The sequence below is a fragment of the Podarcis melisellensis genome, assembly GCF_964234715.1.
Source record: "Podarcis melisellensis genome assembly, chromosome: 10".
In the NCBI taxonomy this organism is placed as follows: Eukaryota; Metazoa; Chordata; class Lepidosauria; order Squamata; family Lacertidae; genus Podarcis; species Podarcis melisellensis.
The window spans coordinates 21,773,459-21,785,631 of record NC_138542.1 but is presented as its reverse complement, the minus strand read 5'-3'; the positions used below and the strand labels follow the sequence as shown (position 1 = coordinate 21,785,631).

The 12,173-nt window shown below is 41.3% G+C and overlaps 1 long non-coding RNA gene and 1 pseudogene across 2 annotated transcripts in view; both read left to right on the top strand.

The window, feature by feature from the left end:
* Positions 1-12,173, top strand: part of LOC309379683 — a 194,985-nt gene that overhangs the window by 89,332 nt on the left and 93,480 nt on the right. The window contains exon 2 of the long non-coding RNA XR_014172595.1: positions 9,140-9,274. This is a non-coding gene — a long non-coding RNA (uncharacterized lncRNA). The remainder of the gene's footprint in view (positions 1-9,139; positions 9,275-12,173) is intronic.
* Positions 2,614-3,290, top strand: LOC309379508 (cytochrome c pseudogene; annotated as a pseudogene). Its single transcript has one exon. The product of its transcript is annotated as a cytochrome c pseudogene (transcript).

Sequence of the window (12,173 nt, the reverse complement as noted above, 5' to 3'; positions counted from 1 at the left end):
TTATACGCCTGGCAAAAAAAAAAAAAGACTTTGGCAATCCTGAAGTCCTTGGATTGTATACGCAGTTGAGAATATTGTGGAAAGTTTTCAACCAAATGCTCAGAGGTCAGAGGCAGGGTTGCCTGGGAGCGGGATATGAGTTCTCCAGAGGATCCATTTCTTTGTGAAATTCAGCTATGGGTGGTTTTGAAGTCCACTGTATCTGCCTAGGAATGGAGTTAATAAATAAATAAATATCAGTATTGAGTAAAGTATTTACATCTGCCTGTGTGTGGGGTTTTTTTTATTTTAAATAATTCCCTTCTCACTTCTTAATCTCAAGAAATGAGTTAAGCTTTTTTGATAGGGTTAAGAAAAGAAAAGAAGATTAGCTGCATGAGCAGCTTGGACATCAGTTGGTGCGCAATAAAAGAAGTAGTTTGGTGGGAGCAAAGCTCAACCAGGTCAGAACCACCAAACACAGTTTATAATGGTTATCTTCTCTATTCCTATATGTACCCAACCACTCATCTCCACATTTCATGGACTTGAAAGGACAGATCTTACCCTCTTTGAACAACAGAGGGAGCCTGTTACTCTGAGCCACAGTGGATCTTATTATAGTTGACACTATGCAGTTGTTTCTTGTAGAGGTGAGAAGAAATGAATAAAAACTGAAGCGAGTGCGGTGGAAGACTTTTGCGGAAAGCCCTGTAGTCTGCTTTTCTGCCCCTCAAGATATATTTTCCTTAACTTGAGCAGTGGTGGTAAAGGATTCAAGGTTTCTGAAGAATTCAAGTGGACTCTGGTGTTTGTAGGCCAGATTCAAATGAGAGCACTTGGGTGGGCAGAGGGGGGGGGCATATCCTACGGAGAAAGATGAAAGGGCTTTGAGAAGATCAAAGACAAAAGAGTGAATAGGAAATGGAAACAGTTGTGGTAATAACCAATGTTCTCTTTATATATCAGTTCAGCATTTTCTAGTATACTTTGGAAGTCACACTGTGTGAAAGATAGCGAGTCCCGCCAGACTGCAAGTGTTTTGCAGGAGGGATTCAAGCATACACCGGAATTTAAGTTTGTGCAATTAAAGTGGATTAAAGTGCTTTGTCAGCCTGGTACTACAAATCCACTCCTTATTTAAGAAAGGACTTCTGCAGATTGAAAAGCGTGGAATGAGCAAATGATTAATGGGAAGACATGCGCACCCTGCGAACAAATCAGGACGAATGCTGGTTGTCATATAACCTCCCAGGAAACCAATCAGAACAAAGGTTCAAGGAAGACTGGACTACTTGTGCAAGCAAATGTGGATGAATGCATAATAAACAGATCATCTGGAAGGACCCATTGACTTGATTGCACAAGGCACCTGATTGACGCTCTGGCCAAAGTGTCACATTGCATCAGGCAAATGCTTCTGTAGTAAGTCCACCTGCACAGACACAGCCCTGCTGAGACCTCTTGTGTTCTTTTGCTATTCTGCCTTCTGAGTTTCAATATGGTAGCATAGATATATTTATTTAGTTGCCCAATCTTTAGTGGTTAGTTAGCACATCAACTGTTAAGGCAGGTAGTCTCATTCTCCAAGCCCAATATTCGAATAATCCCCCAACAAATGTATATAAAGGAAATGTGTTCCACAGTCATTTTTCTCGTGCAAATACTGTAGATTAGGAAGTATGTTTTATATTCATTTATATCAGGGAGGACTCCAAGGGTTAGTAAAAGGTAAAGGTAAAGGGACCCCTGACCATTAGGTCCAGTCGTGACCAACTCTGGGGTTGCGGCGCTCATCTCACTTTATTGGCCAAGGGAGCCGGCGTACAGCTTCTGGGTCATGTGACCAGCATGACTAAGCCACTTCTGGCGAACCAGAGCAGCACACGGAAACACCGTTTACCTTCCCACCAGAGCGGTACCTATTTATCTACTTGTACTTTGATGTGTTTTCGAACTGCTAGGTTGGCAGGAGCAGGGACTGAGCAACGGGAGCTCACCCTGTCGTGGGGATTCGAACCGCCGACCTTCTGATCGGCAAGTCTTAGGCTCTGTGGTTTAACCCACAGTGCCACCCGCGTCCCTCCAAGGGTTGGTATATATCCCCAAATATCTGTTCCTTTTCCAATTGCTTTTACAACTTTCATTCACAGTAATTTCGCATGGCTCCTAATACTGTGTATTGCCTCTTTTGTGCAATCTGCCAAGGAACATGTGGGTGCTGTAATTGGGGGCGGACTTTGGTCTTTCAAATTTCAGTGGCACCCTGTATGAGCCCAAAATTCGATGCCCCATCACCCCTTCCCTTCCATTCTGCCCAATTCACAGTCTCATAGTTGTGCCGCCCTGCAGCACCCCCTAGGCTTGGCACCCAGTGTAGCATGCTGCCCTAAATCCACCTCTTCTGTAATGGTGTGTGGGCTCTCCTTTGTGTGTTATCCTCCAAAACAGGGATTGTGAGGGGCACAAAGAACTCTCCCTATACTTGTAAATTTCAGTTCTTGAATTATTTCAGAAAGTGCAAATTATGTAGATTTGCCTTTAAATGTCAATTGAATTAAATTTCTCTGCCATCACTAGTTCTCAACAATTGCAACATGTGGATTACTAGTTACAACATGCAGATGATGGGGCTCAGTCTGCGGAACTCTTGACGGGAGCACGCGCTTCGGCCGTGGCGGCTTTGCATCCCTTCCTCTACTTTGCATGCAGTGACCATGGGAGACATTGAGAAGGGCAAGAAGATCTTTGTTCAGAAGTGTTCACAGTGCCATACAGTTGAGAAGGGAGGCAAGCACAAGACTGGCCCTAACCTTCATGGTCTTTTTGGCCGAAGACTGGTCAGGCTGAAGGTTTCTCTTACGCAGAAGCCAACGAAAGCAAAGGTATAACCTGGGGAGAAGATACAGTGATGGTTTACTTGGAAAACCCCAAGAAGTATATTCCAGGAACCAAGATGATATTTGCTGGCATTAAGAAGAAGGGGGAAAGGGCAGATTTAATAGCATACCTTAAGGAGGCCACTTCTAACTAATGGCTTCTGCTGCCTTATTTATTTCACCATACAAATGGAAATGACTCTCTGATGAGATTGGTTTTTAAACTTTCCATTTTTACATGCATTACATTGTAACAACTTCAAAAAGCCTTTTCGTCAGCCTGAGAACCTTGACCATGGATGGTTCTCAACATATGTACTTGTTCTTGTATTATAATTTATAGAATTGCATAATCAGGCTTGAATGAGTCCAGTCAGGGTGACTGTAGTGTTTCCTGATCATGTAATTAAAAAACAAACAACCCCTAAAAAACCCCAAAAAACATGTAGATGATGATGGCCAGAAGAATAACACATAGAGAATTTCTCAAATTTGCCTAGGAACTGCTTAGATTTAACAAGGGAGAGTGACACTACACTCCAGCAATTTATCCATCCTCTTTCTATTTTGCATAAGTTTCCCCCCTCCCTGACATATCTCTTTTGGTTGCTTTGAGGACTAATTTACACTTTGTGAATAGACCATTAAAGTGAATCCGAAAGGAGACAGGATGTATGAAAAAACCATTAAGGACAGTGAAGATCTATGGAGCTCCTACAAATGACTATCATTCAGTGTCATCTGATTTATACAGAGAAACAGGAGAAATTGTTCCCTCGATAATATTATGCTACTGCTTTCTAAGGGAATTTCTAAATGAAGAAAGTAACTTGGGGCATATCAACTGTTAATGCGAGACTAGTAAAGTACACTCACTGAGCTATGAATTAGTTATTAAAATAAATAACTCAGGGCCCAGCATCTCTCTTAGCTCTAGAAACCTTATTTACAATTTGGTGAGCAATAGTGAATCTTCTATGCCTAGCGAAAATTATGTTAGGAAAACATTAAGGTTGATAGTAATTTATGGTATTTACATATTGTTGATTAGGCGAAGCGTTCATATGGTTCCACAGAAATGTAGATATGGAAAACTTATCGCAACCAAGCATTCTTGGTTTCAGAACATTTTTGTTTGCCCAGGCATTTTAAACAGCGGGAAATTAATTTTGTTGATTTTTATTTAGTGCTTTATTGTTGTACTGTTGCTATGATTATTGATAGGGGGTTGGGCTGAGATGCACTTTTAACCATTAGGTCTGAACTCAGGATTTCCCATGACTTCTGTACTGGAGCATCTTTATTAATATACCAATTTGTGTTGTGTCTCTTTTCAATTAGATTATGTAAGATAAAATGTACTGGAAGGTAATCTCACTGCCTATATGAGTCTCATTCTTTCTAGAGCAAGGATCGCCAACCTGACTAGTGGCCCTCATATTATTTTTTTTTGTTTATAAAGCACAGAAAAGCCCACAAAGGAGCTTTTCTGAATGGGGTGTGTGTGTTATCCAATATGCTCTCTATGAGTGTGTGATTGAGAGTGATGTACTTTTTGGACATGTCCTCTGTGTACCCAAGTGGTCTGTGTGAGAAAGGGAGAGATAGACTTGGGCAAAGAGCGTGGGAGATATTTATGTATGGCCTGTATCTGTGAGAGAAAAGGCAAGGTGTGTACCTAGAGAAGTATGTGGTGTGTATTTGAGAAAGCCAGTGAGGTAGGTTGTGTTCTGTCTGAGTGAGGGGGAGATGTATGTGGAGCTGTGTATATGTGAAATATACGAGTGTGTGAGAGAGGAAGAAATATGAATGTGTGTCTGTGAGTCCTTGAAGACTCCCCCCCCCCCGCCTTGCAGGCCTTTCCCCACTTGGCCTGAGAGGGCAGAGCTGAAGTGTAGGTGGGTTGCCATGAGGGAAAACACAGTGTTAACAGCAAGAACCTTTATTAAACTAACAGAACTGGACAACAGGGGCAAAGCAACTGCTTATATACATTTCTGAAGGCCTGGGCCACTCCCACTCCCAACGTGATTGGCTGTCTAAACTTTCAAGCTGCGAATCATACCCCAGAGTTTAAGGTCCAATGGTAGAGGCCAAAATCCTGAAATGTTCTGTGATTGGATATCATGTTTCGAATCAGAACACAGGGTCTCAGAATCCTTAGTCCAGACTCAAACTCAGGCAAACACAGACCACTGAGTACATAACAAGGGCCCTGACTGACTCCAGCTACAAAAGCTGAGGCTGCTGAACAGACTCTTGGGCTGGGGTGTTGTTGGGGGGGGGGGAATGTTGCTGTTGGATTTTTGTGTCTTTGCTTTAGATCTTGTTTTAGATCTGGTTTAAGATCTTTAGATCTTAGAGCTTGTGATTTACATGGAAATTGTTCGTCTTGGTTCTGCATTTTTAATGTTTTGCTGATTATTTGTGACTGCTTTCATTATGTTGGAGTTAGGTATGTTTTTCATGTTGTAAGCTGCCTTGAGCATGGTTTGAACCATGGAAAGGCGGCATACAAATTATGTATGTATGCATGTGTGTGGCGAGTATGTATGACAGTGAGTATGTATGACAGTGAGTATGGACATTTTGTGACTGGCACCTACAGCACTTTCTCAAAAGCCTATATTTGCCTAATGTTTCAGAAGGCTTGGTGGCCTCTGTTCTAGAGCATGAATGGACAAATTAATTAGCTGTGGTCCAGATATGATACCACATTGGGAATGGTTTGAAACGGTCCCAAATTAGCAGTCCAAATACTGGGAGTATGAGACTGAAACTGGCATGTTGACAGGAGTGGTTGTCAACTTGCCAGACTGTTACCATTGCTGCAACGAGGCCCAAGATGATATGATCATGCCAGGTTATGTTGAGTCAGGATGATGCCATAAGCTTCAGCCAGTTCCCAACCTGCATTTGTCCCAATGGTTTCCTTTATTAATGAATGATTATAGCCCACCTTCGCTAAATGGTCCCAGGCAGGGCTTTTTTCAGCCAGAACTCAGTTATGACACCTCTCAGAAGGGCACCATTGCCATTATAAGAGAGCAAGGGAGGAATTAATGGTGGGTCCTGGCTAGAAAAATAGCACTGGTCCCATGACATGTTACAAAAGCCCAGGATAGTTTGCAATTTAGATCTCTTTCAATATAATTTCAAGCATCCCAAACATAAAGAACCTATGCATGGCTAAATATATGCAAGACTGTGCCTTTAAAAAGTTCCCTAGTTTTATTCCACTGGCACAACTGAATGCCTGAAAACAAGAACTGCTTTTTCTGAAAATAAAAGTCAGATATAGTTTTAAACACCCTGAAGTAATATTAGAAATTCTCTTAGAAACAACAGTGATTTATCAGAGAGATAGTTTTGTTTCATTTTTGGTTAGCTGTTACCTTTAGCCTATGCTACGCCTGTCATTTCGAATATAGCAGCATTATGATTTTTGTAAAGAAAGCAAGGCACAGATAGAGGAAGACGCGATTGCAGAATTAAGGTCCCAGTTTTAACATTTTGCCTCCTTCATTCCCACCTGACCATGTTTGACAAAAGGGAAAGATTCATTGGGGTTAATAATAATAACGCAGATCTCTGCACCGAAGGAGAAACTGATTGATGTTTACTCAGGCTCACATTTTCTTATTTGAAGCTGGGGCTTATCTTAGAGCCTTTGCTAAAAGAGGCTTACTGTTTAATTATAACTCTGAATGTTGAGTCCTTAACACTAATAATCAGATTCTTGTGAGAAATGCTAGGATATTGTGCTTGAGATTCCCCCCACCCCTTCTATTCATTGTTTAGTTTAGCAGGGCCTGTCTTCTTTGAAGGCCTCTAATTTTCTTCCAGATTGTAGATCTATTTTTTATTTTTATTCTAAGTTCAGCATATCACTGATCACTCTGTGCTTTGTCTCTTACACTTAGAACCAGAAAAAGCAGGTCCAGGCAAAGTTTCCATTGCTTAGCCAAAGCCTATTTCATAAAGGGATGCGGGTGGCGCTGTGGGTTAAACCACAGAGCCTAGGGCTTGCCAAGCAGAAGGTCAGTGGTTCGAATCCCCGCGACGGGGTGAGCTCCCGTTGCTCGGTCCCTGCTCTTGCCAACCTAGCAATTCGAAAGCACGTCAAAGTGCAAGTAGATAAAAAGGTACCACTCAGGCGGGAAGGTAAACGGTGTTTCCGTGAGCCGCACTGGTTCGCCAGAAGCGGCTTAGTCATGCTGGCCACATGACCTGGAAGCTGTATACCAGCTCTCTCAGCCAATAAAGTGAGATGAGCGCCGCAACCCCAGAGTCGACCACGACTGGGCCTAATGGTCAGGGGTCCCTTTACCTATTCTATAAAACCCAATGGATTTTCCATCTTGTTTCCATGTTAATCTGGATCATAGGAAGCTGCCTTCTATTGAGACAGTCCATTGATCCTTCTACTTCAGTATAAGGTGTGTAAAAGGAGATGGCATAACCTCTAACATTTCTCTGATGAAAATAGGGATGTCCTATTTCATCATCATCATCATGCCCCACCCTTCTGACTGGGTTATCCCAGCCACTCCAGGTGGCTTCCAACATATATAAAAACATGACAAAATTTTAAACATTATGAAACTTCCCTGTACAGGGCTGCCTTCAGGTGTCTTCTAAAAGTTGTATAGTTACTTATCTCCTTGGCTCAGGAGTCACATAACTCCATATCCTCCAACATTTCTCTGATGAAAATAGGGAAAGCAGGACATTCTGGGATCAAATCAGAGAATGGGATGGCTTCTGTAAATGTGGAACTGTCCCTTGGAAATAGGAAGGTTTGCAATGGAATGCATGCTCCTATGATTCATTCAGTGGATGGAACATTGTGTTTCCTCTTCCTCCATTTCTGTGTATGCAGAGCTCAGAGCCAATTCTGTTTGTTGCCTGCTTAATAAAGTCAGCTGTTCAGCTACTTTCCAGGAGTCCATGGCACATGGTTAACAGGGAGGTGTGCAATTACATAAATAGGTGCAGAAAGAGGCACATAAACATCTCACAGTCTACACTGACTCCAGAGTTTCAGGCACAACATCTCTCAAGCCACTTCTGGAGATGCTAGTGATGGAGGCTGGGACATTTTGCTTTCAAAGCACGTGGTCTACTACTGAGCACATATGACCCATTTCATGTTTGCATTTTTAAAAACATGATTTTTGCAATTTTTCAAAGTGAAATCTGCATGAAAATTCACATTAAATTGTTACTTATTATGTGCTTTCAAATGTATTTTTTCACAAAATGTGCATTTTTGAACAGATTCTGTCTTAAATGGTACATTTAAAAATCAAACTATGCATTCTTAAATACATTTTTGTACATTTGTTTGTGCTAGCAACTGCATTGCAAATCTGGAGAAGTTCAAAACTCAAAGTATGATTACATTTTGTTCTGCACATTATTCCAAGATAGGGAATGGAAGGTTGCATGAATGCAACAGCTAATTTTTAGACTTCACGATGAATAAATTACAGACAGTTAATAAAGAACACGGTTATGATCCTTAGTTTTAATTTATGGTTAAGTTTTATTGACATGTAAAATCTTGTTACATAGTTCTATTTTATAGTGTTTTTGTGTAATTACATTACTCTTTGCAAGAAGAAGAAGAAAGTACAGAGATTTTGCCCAAAAAAGGTGCCAAGCTTATGTGTTTGTAGGTAGGGTAGTATCTCTGTGCTGGATAAATGAGTTGAATGGTTCATTTGTACCACCAGTGAGATTCTTATAATGGATCCAACACACACTGGTCTGGGCTTTTACATTCTCCAAGCCTAGCATCACTCAGCTGCTGCTGCTGTATCTTTTATGAGAGCGATCTCCATCAATACTGTGTTGGGAATAGGTTGTTTTTACCACCACATATATAGAAATATCCCAGATTAACAAAAAGTAAATAGAAAGAAGCACTGAGTTTGCAATTAGTTATGGTATTAATAATGAACATAATAAGATAAGAAAAGAGAAGGGAGAATTCTGAATAAAACAACAAGCATCATTTCTGATTTACACTGAAACCTCTGTTTGAACTGGAAACGTAAAGAAGCTTTAAAGTTGTAGCTGTTTTAAAAGGGCCTCAGTGTAAGGAAGAATTAGGCCACCTGGGTCCTGAGTTCTGCTTCCAAAAAGGCAGAAACAGAGGAGGAAACACTGGATGAGATTTTCTCTCCCTCTCTCTGTCTGTCTCTTTTAACATAGAGCTCCATTGAGGTTCAGTTTCCTCCTGGCTAATTTCCAGCAGTGTATTTGTTCTCTCAAAGGCAGATGAACCTTTAAACTAGAGAAATAACCCTGGCAAGGAAGAGACGGGGAGAGAGACCTGCCGACCAGCAGAAAGAGCAACTACAAAGGCCTGCTTTCATGTCCTCACAAGAATGCCACATCCATACAAACAAGTAAGTGGGTTTCTAGCTCAGCTGTGTGAATTTGCCACCCAGGGATATTTTTTTATGTGTATCTTTGCAGATATATTGTTGCCTATATATGAAAAAAAAAATGTTTTCCATGGGAAACGGAGCCTCATTTGATGCCTTTCCAAAGGTCTTTCCTCAGAGAGAAGAGTTAACCTGTAGACCTTGGTCTGATATCAAGGAAATGAGGAACCCAACAGCCATTTGATATAAAAGCACCAGTGTTTTTAGGCCAGGGCTGACTGTCTTGAGAAAAAACACACAGACAGAAAACAAACTGCTTTTAGAACATATAATTGAAAGGCAGGCTTTATCCACCCATTTTCCCTGGAGGATATGAAAAGTTGTTTCATGAGTCTGCACACAAGGCCTATCAAAGCGACTGGGCTTCCAGAGAGTTGGACTCAATTAGTCCAGCAATCTCGCGTTAGCAACTGTATCTAATTCAACGATGTAGTTTGCTGTGTGCAGGAAAAGGGGGGACATTTAGGGGTGCAACCACCCTTTCCAGGCTGCAGCAACCTTAACAGAATTAAAAAAAACAACCTTAAGTATATTGTGTATGTTAGTTAATTAATTAATAAGCGATGTGGGTGGCGCTGTGGGTAAACCACAGAGCCTAGGACTTGCCGATCAGAAGGTCGGCGGTTCGAATCCCTGCGACGGGGTGAGCTCCCGTTGCTCAGTCCCTGCTCCTGCCAACCTAGCAGTTCGAAAGCACGTCAAAGTGCAAGTAGATAAATAGGTACCGCTCTGGCGGGAAGGTAAACGGCATTTCTGTGCACTGCTCTGGTTCGCCAGAAGCGGCTTAGTCATGCTGGCCACATGACCTGGAAGCCAATAAAGCGAGATGAGTGCTGCAACCCCAGAGTCGGCCACGACTGGACCTAATGGTCAGGGGTCCCTTTACCTTTACCTTAGTTATTTAATGGTATGCCACCTCTGCCTATTATCAGGTAGGAAGGTGGGAATCAAATATTTTCAAGCTAACAAAGAATGAATGATGGCAGCACAAACACCCCAAAAAGAAGAGTTGTGAATTGTGTGGTTGGAACTGGCGCAAACACATGGGAAATTACTTCTGAAACAGGATTACATTGCCATTCATTGTGGACAGTTGGAATATCGGGGCACTAGGTAGATGGTTTTGCCTCTGATGCATTTAAGCCTCTTGCATCTGTTGTCAAGAGCCAGAAAGGATGAGTGACAGCTGCAGCGGCCTATAGGAGGAAGCCGCGTCCTATAATGGACAACTTAAGTGTGCTTTTAATGAATTGTCAACTACTTTGAGAACTTTGGCTTGTAGGCTGACCATATTTCAAATAAATCCACACAAATAGGCAAGCAAACATAAAGTTATTTATTTTTTTTACCTCTATTTATTTCTGTACCACTGTATCATGGAAATATATCACAGCGGTTTACAAAAATTTGTGCAAATTAAGACGGGGATAGGTTTTGCTATGTTGATTATAAAATCCCAAGGATTTGTTTGTATAGCTAGCTGAAGGGCCTTGTTTAAATCAACTTGTGAGCAGAAGTTGCAGGAGGGCAATAGACCTTGCCACTGATCTTCACACAGTGATGGGCTCTGGGTCTGTGCATGCAAGCCGCATCTGCATATAAGTTCTATCTGTGTGATTAGGTAGCCTGTGAAAAATGTGATACCAGATCTCATATGTTCATCTACGCAAGGAGGTTGCATTTCCATGGTGTCAGAAGTTATGGCTCAACCTTTATTAAGAACACAGTAAGGTTAGAACCTGGCAACTTTCTGGGTTCATTCTGAGACGGACTAGGAACTCTTTCTCTCCATTGTGTGTGCAGTTATAGAAAAACAGCGGAAAATACTCATATTAGCTTCTGACTTGTTGGGGGCATTTAACAGTACAAAGAAAGAAAAGGCACCACTTTTGTTACGCAAAGCTTTATCTACTGTAATGCTGAAGAGGCTGCTGGAAAGTTAATAATGACTCACAAATCAATGCCAAATACATAGTACAGGCTTCTCCTTCTTCACAGTTTGTGGATCGGCAGACTGTAATTAAACCTTGCACTTTCTTTTAGCTTCCCACCAGAGCACCTCATCATTTGCTGTGTTTCTTCGACACAATTACCATTTCTGCTGGCCTGCCAATATCACTCTGTCCCTCCGGAGATAGTGTGTCTACAAAGGCCTAAGCTTCAGAGAATAAACTGGATCTGGAAACATCTCTAAAACTACTGTTCAATATTACTCTGGAGCCCAGCAGAATACTAATTCATTACACTCAGTAGTGTAATGAATAATAAAAAGCAAATTGGCATTGTTTCAAACATTTTCCCAATATCTCCAAATCATATTCATGACAGATATAACAAGTATTTCACAAATGAAAAGGCTTTCAAGGGCCTAAACCATGAATCCTAGTTGAAAATTACATGCTGGGGGTGGGGGGTGGGGAGAGACCTCGGAAATGACTCTCAGCTTTATAGGACAGAATTCATCTGCATATGCTTTTAGAAGGTACAAGTGGTTTACTTCCTCTGAGTGAGATACTTTCATATTTCTGCCTTGTTGCTTGGCAACACTATTTTTAGATATTCAAAAATGTGTACTTTTTGCAAATTAATCTCAGGCACATTGTTGCAGAATGTTTTTCAAATGGCAGCTATTTCGTAATATTAAAATACAAATCAAATCAACTGCTCCTTCTTTGGCTTTGATTCACAAGAATGTTTAAAAATCTTGGGCTAAGTCAGATGGAAACATCTCAAGTGCAGTGAATGAGCACGTGCCGTATATTTCACATCATTGGAACTCTCCATTAGCAGTTAGGAAGGGGAGGTCTCAAATTTAAGGAAATCTTTATTAGTATTACAGTGGTACCTTGGGTTAAGTACT